Genomic DNA, 13,250 nt, shown 5'->3' with positions numbered 1-13,250 from the left:
GAAACATGGCCAAATGAGCACAGCCCAGCGGGAATCTTCTCACTTCCTTCCTGAGGGTATGGGATGGTGTAAAGAAAAAACCAAGGCAGAAAGCAATCTATAATGGAAAGGACATTAGGTTCGGGAGCTGGGTGGGTCAAACATCTAATAAGTGTCCAACGTAGTCTAAATAACTTGCCAAGAAATTCTCTGAAGGGATTCAGTCCGTACGAATTATTATTCGGAACTAGGATGTTGATCTCTGACCTTGATAGTCAGACTTCAGTGGTAATAGAAAAAACCTTTGATGTCAAAGACCGTTTGGCTATTTTGCAGGACTTAAACAAAACAAGAAAAGACCTGAGCAACATACAGTGGAAACAACAGCCAACAACCACTGAAGAATCACCACCTGTCCCAGCAAGACCTGTCTGGATTCCAAAAGTCGGGGATCTAGTCAGGGAAAAGATCGCGGTAAAGAAGGAATTTGGGCCTTCTTACAGAAAAGCAGTTCCTGTCTTGTCTGTCAACGGGACAAGATCAGTTGTACTACCGCCACTTGCTGGAAAAAAGGAGAACCGAGTTGTATCCATCGACCTGGTAAAACCACAACATGTGGCCAATAACAAACAGTAGGCCAAGTGGACTCCCAATAAGTAGCAGAACACCAAGGTTTGCTACCAGTACAGAGGTCCTATCAAAGAGGCTCATCACATTCGAAACGCCTACAGAAGAACAACAAGGACTATGCAACAATGCAATAGAACTAAGACCTCTGAAAACCCAAATAAAAACATTTAGCAGAGACACACCAATCTATACTGAAGTACCAAGTGACAATGCAAAAAACAAGAATCCTGAACCAATTGGAACAATTGACAGAACTGCATCTGGTTACTTCATCAACTTCGATGATTCCTCTGAAGGTTTCAGCGAACAAAAGACACAGCCATCATCAAAATCCTTTAAAGACAAAGCTAAGGAACTTTTGAAACAACTGAAAGAAACATATCTGGTTTCTCCATGGATTGAATTTTGGGTGGGTTTTGGTGCATTTATCCTCATACTTTGGCTCATCATGGTATTTACCTTGGGACGCTTCATTGAGGGAAAATATGCTAAAATGGACACAGCAAGTCAGAACATCAACTTGGTCCTCAAACCACACACATCTTCACACGTCGAGAAACGAGAACTTTCTTCAGAACTTTCTTCAGCCAACTTCACAGCAATTCCAATACCTGGTGGGGTAGCCTGGGACAACACTGACTATGAAATTTATGGTCCGGTCGAGATCCTGAAATATCCACACCAAATCAAGATCTCCTTGAGTGACTTTGCAAAACCAAACTCATTTGCTGATGATTGGGACTTTGAAAGTATAAACAATATGATGTCTGACTTAGTAATGTCTGCTAAATTTACAAAACATGATTATTTGCAAGGTTCTACAAATTATGATAGTATGTATTGCTATAACCATTATGGTAACCATTTCTTGCATAAATCTGCACAACCTAGAAATGTTTTAAATTATAATCAATGGGAACATTGTGCTACACCTCCAAAAGGGAGCTCTAGAACCGTTTATGACAAATATTCATATTTTTCAGGTTTTAACATAACTAATGCTGAAACATTTTATTACAAATTGTCAAACAAGACAGGGATGAAAACCATGATAACCAACACGAAATTGATATATTCAGATTCATTCTTTGAAAAAATGAATACTTTTGGATTTGATTATTGGGACAAAAATGTTGATTTGAAAAGTGTTTGGGGTACAAAAGAATGGCAAGTACAGGGTATAGAAGCTTTGTTTAGAGCCTGCATGATCCCAGAACAAATGATATTTTTAAATGACACTGTTCAACAAACCACCTGTCTTGGCTTAGCCAAAATCAAAGATTTAAATAACCTGTCTATTCCAAAGCCAACAATGTTTAGCAATAACTCTGATACAGATGAAGGAATAGACATAAACCATATACTTAACCAAAACAGAACACATCCTGATTGGAAACAATGGTTGATCTGGCCCACAGATACAAATAACTGTCAAGATAGATTCCTGAATAAAACACAGGGTTTCAAAATGACCAGGCCAGACCCTAGATATCCCCAAAGACATCACCCAGGGATAATAACAACCTACAGTGTGGGCAAATTATGCCTTCAATGGCTACAAACTTCCACACTGCCTGAAATTAAGCAACACCTAACTTTACTTACTGATGGTGCTGACTTGCGTGATTTCATACTGGGACCACGCAAACAGCGTCAAAAGCGTTTCATAGCAGCCTCTGTATATGCAGCATACAATGAGGCCTGGAAGGTTACTCAAATTGAAACAGCAGAGAGAATACGTGAAATTGATCGTATTAATTTGGAAAAATCACTTTCTGTAGTGGACAATGGGTTAATGACTCTGTCCTCCAGAATATTTTCATTGGACAGCATTGTGTCTTCAGCAATCGATATATTATCGCAAGACTTACTGTTATTACAACATGGTCAGTCACAATTGCGCTCTATTGTACAGCTTGGCTGGACGTTACAAAATCTGCGTTCAGGCTATGTGCCTTGGCGTTTAATCAACACAACGTCACTATTCCAAATCTTTAACCTTACTGATAGACAAATCGGTATGGCGCAGAAGGGTGCTGATTATACAATCTTGAGCATTGAAAAACTAGAAAGATTACCAATGACAATGTCAGAACGACCTGTCAGTGAATGGATAATCCACGGAATCATAAATATTCCAATCTCAACCTTCAGGTTTCAATACTGCCAAAAATATATACAGGCTGGCATGTACGAGAAATTGGGAAAAGGGTACCTTAAAACAACTTGGAACCTGCCCTATTCACATGCATGTGTCAGTAACAAAGGACAGAAAGTGTTTCTTAGTGGCAACAATTGTGCTATGTCACTAAGCGGCACGCTTCTGTGTAACGGTATTAGTTTGCACGGAGCCTGTGAAGGGAATTCATACAACCTTTCATGTCACCAGCAAGGCGCACCTGCAACTGAAATAGAACCATTCTTTCAAAGACTCTATAATGGGAGTTACATTCTTATTGTAGACCGCAGATGTTGTAGTCTTATGCCCGGGACTCCTTATCTCGTCACCACGACGGCGAAGGTCAAGTGCTGTGGACGTTCTTTGTTCCCCAGCTCCTTACCAGACAGGGAGGCAAGGGCATGGCCCGGTTTGAAAATTACTTCTATTCGAATAGACACTTTAAGCAGAATGAAAACAGTGCTTCTTCAGACGCCTACAAGGCTCACGTCATCTAAAGAAACGTATGATCTACAAGTCGCAAGGACGACTGCAGAGATACATACATTATTATCAACTAATTCCCCCGTACATTTCGCGGAAATCCTGAGCGAAATCTTAAATATTTCTGATACCACTGGGGTCTCAAAGGTATTTAAGACAGTATTTTCGATGGCATTAACACCATTCAAAGCCATACTGGGTATTTTTCCAGATTTCGTCCATTCGATTTTTGGCGGACTTCCCCTGATCCTGGGACTAATTGCAGGAATCCTATTCCTAGTCCTTATTTTTCGTTATGGCAACCCATGTCACAGATCAAACTCTCGCGACAATGGAAGATACGATCCTAGCCATTGGATACCGGGACCGGATATCAAAAATCCTGGGACTCTCCCGGCTTAGAGACCTAAACATGACTTGGTTTCTATCATTTCGACCAATGTGGCAAAGGTGTGTTTTACCTGTACTAAGGTGTCTGCTATGCGGAGAAGAATGCGTGTTAGACACCTGTCTGACGCTACAATCGGATGCGCCGGTGGATGCAGATACACTGTTGGTTCCTACCAAGGTTCACGCACTGTGCTGCCCTCAAAGGCTGCCAATTCTGATGACGGCATTCCTGGAATCTTCACCACTACGATTGAAGAGTAGTGAAGTTCAAGATGAAAGCAGCATCGAACAGGTACGACCTTCTGTCAGCAATGCTAATCAGAATGTCAATGGAGACAATCATGCGCACGAATGCATGGTTACCCCTATTTCCGACTTAGTGGAACTTTCCCATGAAGCTGTTGACAGTTTTTTCGAAAGCCTGAATGATATGATGTTCTCTCCGGAACAGAAATAGAGACTTTTGAGTAAACTCGCACACGGCGTTCCCTGAATTCGGCCTTCAACCTTTAAAAATAAAGTCACATGAACAATTACAATCCAGTTCACGGACAGCAACTTTTTTCAGCAAGCCCTTAAAATATTTTTCTATATATTTTTTCCCCGGGACACTGATCTTCTGCTTAAAGTAAGAAACTATTCCTAGAGAACTAAGATTTCTATTTTAGATACTTTATATAGACTTTAGCTGCCCACTGGTATGTTCACAAATATTTTATTATGTGATGAAATGGTCTCGGACTTCCTTTCTGTATAGCTATATTAAGAGCCATTTCATGTGTATTTCTCATACACCAAAAAGCAATAATGCATAACAATGCGTGTTTACTTTTGCATTTAATTCATAGCTTAAGTGCATACAATATATATGACTGCAATTTTTCAGTATATTTGAAAATTTCGAAATGCATTTATGTATTTTGGGGTGGTAAGGTATACACTATACTCTATAGTATGTTGTACTATGTTATACTATGCATAGATTAGTAGATATGACCATAGTTAGCGTGGAGTGGGTGTCGTGTATTTTTATAGGTTCTGAATCGATCCCCCTATTCCTGACCCTATTCTGGTTAAACTACCTAGCTAGTTAACTAACAGTCAGCCCATGAGGCAAGAAATCCCCCATGATGCAGATACCGTTATCTGACGCAGTCACACTACGGCACAGGAACGTGTTATCTGATTAGGTCATAACGCTTGAGATCTAATTAGACAAGCGACATTCCTCCAGCCCCTGATAAGGCATACGACGTTCTCATAACAAATCAAACCTATGACAACCTGGAAAATCCGTGCGGCCATTGTTTTGATTTCACAGAGAACTTTTGCAAAAGAATGTGCTAACGAGCAAGTCGTATGACATCTTTATTGACGTACCTATGTCCATCCTTACGTCAATCTCGGCACCTTTAAGGTATAAATATTGCCGACCTTGCCCTATGCAAACACACGCGTGGTGACAAGACGGAGCAGCCATACTTGCCGAAGCCGAGAGCAGAAGCAGACCCCGCAGGCAGCAGCCCCGCCTTCCTGACGCGCTGAGAGACGCGCTGCTATCTCAAGCCGAGAGACCCAGCACCGGCGCTTCCGGGTAGCCCTCGCAGGCAGCCTGGAATATCGAGAGCAGAGAAAGAGATACCATTCCTCATTCATCCTAAATTCCAGGTACAGAACTGAATAACCCCTCCTAGAGAATTCTTTAGTTATTCACTTGGCAAAAACAAACTTAACTTAAACTGTAACTTTCTATTCCCGCCCACGCATTAGACTTAGGTCAGGTACACGGGGTAGGCGTATTTAGAAACACCAGTTGAGTACGTTTAGTCAAATGTATATGTGTAAGTAAATATATTTTAATCATTTTAAACATCATATGGCTCAGAAACCATATCAATGTTTTTACAGTATTATTCTATACTATTGCTTTTAATGTATGCACTTTACTTAACTATAAGTATTGCAATAATATCGATCCATTTCTCTTGTACGAGAAAAGAGACTGATCAATAAATAACATCTTTTATTGAACACGCCCGTCTCTTCCTTTTCTCTACATTCTGATGAGACTAAGAATGCACGTACTGACTGAGTAAAATAATTGCCTTGTGCTCACACAACTCTTGAGATTGACTCTTGATTAGGGGAGAGCAAAGTTGTCATGTTCTATGGTTGTCAGAAACTAAATCCCTTCTTGTCTAATCAGGGGAGGTAATTCTTTCCTGAACATTCGAGAAAGTTTCTAGCGAACTCTGAGCTTAGCTGGCAAACCCAAAAATTAAGTCTAGTATCGACAGTAGTAGACCTAGTTAACGTCTGGCCTAGGCCTTTACTGCTGTAGGTACTATTCCAATGCGCAGAGCCTATTGGGAAGATAGGAACTACACTACAGTATGAATTTTTTGATATGCAAAACATTTCTTTTTTATAACTTTAGAACAGTTGTTGGAAAATAATATTATATTTATACCATTAATATAAACATTTTTTTAATATATATATATACATAACAGAAAGTATTCTATATTTGATATTTAAATAATATTGTAACATTATAATGCTGTAGTTGACAATCTTTAACATTTTGAGAAAATATTAACATTATGACATGTAATTATAAATGTAATAAATGTTATTAATATATACAATATTAATATTATTAATTATATTGTTGCATTGCATGACCATAGCTTTCTTAAACAGGTAGGTATAATTTTATATTTTTACATAATTAATATGTATTTTTAATAATGTTTATAATTAATAAAAAATACATATAGAATTATAATAATAATAAATATGTATTTATATTCATTATTATTATAACTTTACAAAGAATAATAAATTATAAACTAATATAACTAACTAGCTAAAGATACAGAAAAATATATGTAACATTTACAGTTTAGTATAATGCATGTTTTTCACTTTATTAATTTCTTTTAAGATATTTAGGCAGCCATTTCATTTTCACAGGGACTATTTTGTAACCGAGTAATGTTATTTTGGGTCATTTAGGACCCGAGAAGCCCGTGGTTGGAAACTGCATCGCGTTGAGCAAAGTAAGGGGAATTTTAATTATTATATCTTACTTAATACTTATGTTTAAGTGTAGTTAGGATGTATATAGTGTATTTGTTGTTAGGTCGTCGTGTTTTTGGTGTGCTATAGGTGTTAGTAATATTTTAGTGAGATGTCGTGAGTTAGTGTTTGAGGCCTAGTGTAGATAGATGATATTGTGAGTAAATATGTGTTGTTTGGTTATTTTAAAGTAATGTTATTGTATTTAATTAATGTTTTTGGGTGTATTTGTGTGGGTATGCTTTTGACATTTTTTGCAGGTTACTGTTAATCGATGTTACGTTGGAGAGCAAGATGTTTTTTTGTAAAGAAGTGTGTATTAGTTGGTTCAACTAATATTTTTATCACACTTTCTTTCATTTTTCGGGATTTCCTGGAGCAATTTTTTATATTTTTACATCTTTTTGGGGGTTTTGAGGGTTTCGATCACTTGGATTTGTCGAGGATGGATTTATATTGGATCTGTTGGATTTTTGCATTTTGTTTTGGGACATTTTTTTTTCAATACCATGGATTAACAGACAGATGGAAGGATTATTACTTGTTGGAATACAGTGTCTATGGCTACATAAATTGTACGTTTGTTTTTTCGTATTTATTTGGGTGGGAAATGTTGTTATCAATAATTCTGATATATAGTATATTTTAATAAATAATATTTAATTGTAAATATATTTTTAGTATATTAAAAAATAGATATATGACACTTAAATATTATTTGTGAAAATATAACATTAATATGTGTGTAAAGTGTTTGTTGTGTGAGCAAAATGTTTTTAATAGCTGTGGAGATGTGCTTTATAAGATACTTTTGGATATTAGGGATAGGTAGTCTAGGCCTCTTGTAGATGGGTATAGGGTAACCTGACTTTGTAGTAGCTAAAACTTTTTTTAGTGTGCTTACTTAATTTTGGACCTATTTGAGTTTCATCTGTAATTCTAGATAGCTCTGTTCTTTCTGTATAGATTCCAGTAGTTTCTGTAGGGTAGGTTTCCCTCTGCTTGTAGTTGCTTGGAAGGCATTATGCCATCCCTCAACACTATTATTTGTTTTGGCTTCTATGTTTAAGGTACTTAGGTACACATTCCACCAAGGAATGTGGAACTTTGGTTGTCTTCAATGCCCTGATCTGTGTAGTCTTACCACCCAAGTGTCCTCAAAGTAGTCTAGGAGTGGGGTTAATTTGTCTTCGTTCCTTTTGTGATAGGGGCTCTCTATTAGAATAGTGTAGTGCTCTGCTACATCAGTCACAGGTACATATGCTAGTGCTATTAGTTTTTTAACTTGGTAGGCGAAAGTACTATCTGTAGCATATTGTACACTTAGGGGCCGATTCCGGCAGGAAATCGTTTCACCCGACATATACCCATCATTTTTTCCGACCGAATCGTACACCTGCCGTCCGAATGGGCAAGTACGATGCAAAGTAATAAATCATCAAACGATTCGGTTAAAATCGTTTTACCCAACACGGACCTGTCCGTTTTTTCTACTGAATCGCATATACACCCTAGCACATACACGACGCAACAGACTCGGACGCGAACAATGCCACATAGTCCAGCAGTAACACAACAAACTAGACACATAAACGAACGATTCTACACAGCCTGGTACATACACCAAGCAACAGTCTCCGTCTCGTCTCCCTTGAACATGTTATGGTGCGATTCGGAACATAAATACGCTTCGTCCTAATGCTGTGAGGTGCTAGAACTTTTGCCCTGTATGACATGTATGAAAAACGCATCGTACTTGCGTATCCGGAAACTGGTTGTTAAAAGCCTCTGTACGACTCGATTTCCATGTTTCCTGAGCCTGTTAGGCACTGCCATAGAACACAAATCGGACCCGACGATTCGGTCGGATTTTGCTTGGAATACGCATCGTACTTGTACGTTTGTAGGAAAAAGCTCCGGATGCGATTCGGTCATCAGGTAAGTCTACGAATAGCATTAGGAAGGCATTTTTTCCTGAATCGGAATCAACCCCACAGAGTAGATTTTTGCAGATGTCTCCACAGACTCTGGTTAAAATGATAATAGCAACCCTGGATTGTTGTGTGTTGATAATTTTTAGTATAGCATTTATCATGGCTAATTCAAAATCAATAATTATTTTTGGTGGAAAATAAATATTGCTTTCTTGTTTTATTTTTGTTAGTATATCTCTGTAGGTAGTTTGCTGTTTACTTGGTAATAGGGCATAGATGAATGGAATGTTTGAATGTTGGTACAATCCATGCACTGTGTACAGCTGGTCGAATGGTTTTGGACAGACTTCGAAAGTTCCATACATCATCCAGGTGTCACATTGCTGTAATTTAACTAAGTTGTTTGCAGTAGCAAACATAATTATTCTTTTATCAGGGCATGTGTTATAAAAAAAATGGTTCTTTAGTGTGAGTAATGCTTAATTCTGGGGGAATAACTATTTCAAACGTTTTAGGGGCAGGTATGGTACTTGTAGTTGCTTTTGTCTGTCTGGCAATAGCTCTTGAGGGTAATTGTCCTGATGCATGTTTAGGTACCTTTATTAATTGCTGTTTGAGTATTTGGGTGGTGGGTTTATCAGTACTAGTACTTGTTTCTTTAATACTTTCCAGAGCATCTCTAACCTCAGTCTCTGTTATATTGAGGGGGTGAATATGTTCTTTTACAGAAAGAACAGTAGTTTCATGAGTAATAGCTCTACTATAGCATTTGTTAGAGTAGTATTTGCTACACTTCCAAAATACTTTGAGACCACTTTGCTTCTCCTGTGTATGCACGCTTTATCCCAGGCTTGCATTGATTTTTCAGGCATAATATAATAGTCCTGATGATGATCCCAGTATTTGTGTGTTAGGGATCGAAACGCCGTCGACCAGTAACATAGTTACACACAAACTTTCCAATGTGTCTCATTCGTGCGTCAACTATGTATGGATAGCTTAGCTATGATGTATCATTGATTACTAGCATCCTCTTTTTTGCTTTTGCCTAAAAATACCCCTCCTTATATTATTTACTTCCTTGTGTACTTCTCCTTTAAGTATTGGATACAGGAGTGGATCCCACTGTATTTTTGTGTCTACAAAATTCCTTTATACCATATATTGATTGAATACTGTGTCCGGCTGGACACTTTTTGCTTTATAGTACACATTGTGGTCTATATTTCATTATATTGTGATTATCAAATATGTTAAGGACCATTGTTGTTTTGTAAAAGGAAAAATTAAAAAACACATTTTTTAATATACAAAATGATACATATATTTTAAATACAGTTACATTTCAGTGAATATACTTACAATGTTTTGTTTGATGTGAGCAAAACTGTCCAGGAGATGATTCAAGCTTTCTTCTCAATTTGTTTGATTTATTTTCTGTTGGTAAGAGAGAAAAAATGTCAATAACTTGATTACATTGTTTGTATCTGATAGGGATTTTAGGGGAAAGGGGATTTTTGGATGGGTATTGAAGGGTGTTCAAAACTATATACTTACTTTTTGATTCTGTTCAGTTGGTGAGTGTTGAGAAAGTCATTTTGAGTGCTTTTGCAGTTTTCTGTAATCAATCAATCAATCAATAACATCAAATGTTAAAGTGCGCTACTTACCCGTGAGGGTCTCAAGGTGCTGGGGGTGGGGGTTGCTGCTACTGCTCGAAGAACCAGGTCTTGAGGAGTCTTCTGAAGGTCAGTAGGTCTTGGGTCAGCCGTAGGTGGGTGGGGGGGGGTGTTCCAGGTCTTGGCGGCGAGGTGGGAAAAAGATCTGCCGCTGGAAGTCGCTCTTTGGATGTGGGGGACTGCGGCGAGGGCGAGGCCGGTAGAGCGTAGCTGGCGGGTGGGGATATAGAAGCTAAGTCGTCTGTTGAGGTAAGCTGGCCCGGTGTTGTGGACTGCTTTGTGAGCGTCATTGAGGAGCTTAAAGGTTATCCTCTTGTTGACGGGAGCCAGTGCAGGTCTCTCAGGTGGGGTGTGATGGGGCTGCGGCGGGGGGTGTCGAGGATCAGACGAGCAGAGGCGTTCTGGATTCGTTGCAGTCGTCTCAAGAGTTTGGCTGAAGCTCCTGCGTAGAGTGCGTTTCCGTAGTCCAACCTGCTGCTAATGAGGGCCTGGGTGACTGTTCTTCTCGTATCGGTGGGGATCCACTTGTAGATCCTGTGGAGCATGCGGAGGGTGTTGAAGCAAGAGGAGGAGACGTCATTGACCTGTCTGGCCATGGAGAGGGTGGAGTCGAGAAGGACCACTAGGTTGCGTGCATGGTCAGTGGGATTTGGGGCTGTTCCCAGTGTGGTTGGCCACCAGGAGTCAGCCCCATTATTTTAGTAGCAGATCCTGTGCTTATTAGACTTTTCTTCTGACAGGCATCTTCCTGGGTAAACGGTCCCATTGAGGATCTAATACCGAACTATCAGCAGGCACATTACCGTGTCACAAACACAATTCAGATTATCCACGGTGCATATCTCGCCTAAGTGGTGAGTATTACTACAATCTCACCCATATAAGTCTAGTTTGGATCCTCATGCCTTTACCGTCATCATTCCCAATTTTCCTTTTTTCTTTCATCTTCACATCGTGCCATAGAACCCGGCTGGGTTCACTGTGAGTACAATTTTACTCACTTCACGCGCATGGCTGATACCACACTCAATTTATGAGCCTTCCATGATCACAGGTAATTGCCTACCTCTAGTTGCCCATATAGTCGATACCAAATACAGATTTCAGTCCTCACATTGCCCCTTTCTGTTTACATCTTTACAGATGTCCCTCATTTTGTTGGTCCTGACGAGACCCCTTATTCAGAGTCGGCTCTAAACGCCGTCGACGCTTTGTGAAAGCGAACCGTGCAGACAGCACCTATGAATGGATAGTGTTGCTGTAACTTTGTATCATTATTGTTTATTGGTCGATTTTCATTTTTTTTATACATATTCCCTGGAAACCCTGTAAATATTGCTAATTTTATGTCACTTAACTGTTTTCTTTTGGTTCTGTATATACACTTGGGACACACCGCACTATTTCTGAAAAGTAATGGATAATTTGTATGCCATTTAATCCTCTTGTTTGAAAATAATACAAATTCAATTTGGATATGAATACTGGAGTCACAAGCTTTACTTTTCTCTCTAGCATCTCTAGCCCTTATCGCTGTTCTCCTCGAGGTAGCTGGTCAGTTGTTTGTTGACGGTTTTCTCGATGACTTTCGCCGGGAATGGGAGCAGGGAGATGGGCCCGAAGTTCTTGAGGTACTTGGGGTCTGCCTTGAGTTTCTTGAGCAAGGCATTGATTTCGGTGTGCTTCCAGCTTTCTGGTAAGGTTGCTGTCTCGAGGGAGATGTTGATGACTTTCGAAGATGGGGTGTGATGGCTGTGATGGCTTTGTTGAAGATGTGGTGTGGGCATGGGTCTGATGGTGATCCCGAGTGGATGGTGTTTATGATCTTGCTGGTGTCGTCATCATTGATGTTGGTCCAGGAGAGCAGGCGGCTGGTGCGAGTAGTGGTCATGGGGGTGGTGGCCTCAGTAGTTGTCGGGGTGGTTGTGACGTTGTAGCTGTTGTGGATGTCGGTGATCTAGATGCCAGAGCCAAAATGTGATTGTTGTTGTTTTTCATGCAATTAGTAATGCATTCAGCCGAGTGAAAGCTAATAGTCTTTAATCTCCAATCCATGGTTGGATTGTGTTGCCATAGCCATGGCATTCCTAAAATAACCTCGTATTGAGGTGCCTCAATAATGTTTAAAGTGATCTACTCTGAGTGATCCTGGGGACTGCCTTTCCAGGACCAATTCCATTACCTTGGTGTGTTCTGTGATGGGACCTGACTTCAAAGGTGTAACATCTACCGCTAACACTCTCTCAGGTTTGTCACGGGGCACTCTAATCAACCCTATACGATGTACCAATCCACTGTCGATAAAATTACCCGTAGCCCCCGAATCAATCATGGTCCAAACCTGATGAGTTTGTTGTCTGATCTTAAGGAACATGGACAAGACGATATGGGACTCCTTGCTCCTTAACTCTGTGACCGCTAGAGATGGCAGTTCCCACGCCTTTCCTAGGGACTCTACCCCCGGAATGTCTGTCTTGGTTGAGTCATCTTTCATGGGCATTTCTACAGTCATGATTGCGACTTGTTAACCCAGAAAAAAGGTACTCCTTCTTTTGGGTTTCACTGTACATTCTCTTACGTAGTGCCCGTTCTTGCAACAGTACATACAAAGGCCTTGAGCCCGTCGGTTCTCTCTCTCAGCCTTGGATAACGGGGGTCTGACAGCACCCACATCCATAGGCTCCACCCCAATCTCTTTCAGGTGAGGAGAAGGACGGTTTTCTGGTTCCATCCCCACCACAGATCTCTCCCCTCTCCTGCGGTCTCCTCCCCTCTCTGATAGTCTATGGTCCAACCTGAGGGTGAGGTTTATTAAGTCAGTAAAGGAGGTGGGTTGTGGGTCTAATTGGGCCAATATATCCTTCATTTCGTCCTTCAACCACTGGTAGTACAGAG

This window comes from Lissotriton helveticus, chromosome 1_1 (assembly GCF_964261635.1).
Source record: "Lissotriton helveticus chromosome 1_1, aLisHel1.1, whole genome shotgun sequence".
Lineage (NCBI taxonomy): Eukaryota > Metazoa > Chordata > Amphibia > Caudata > Salamandridae > Lissotriton > Lissotriton helveticus.
This window is presented reverse-complemented; position numbering follows the sequence as displayed.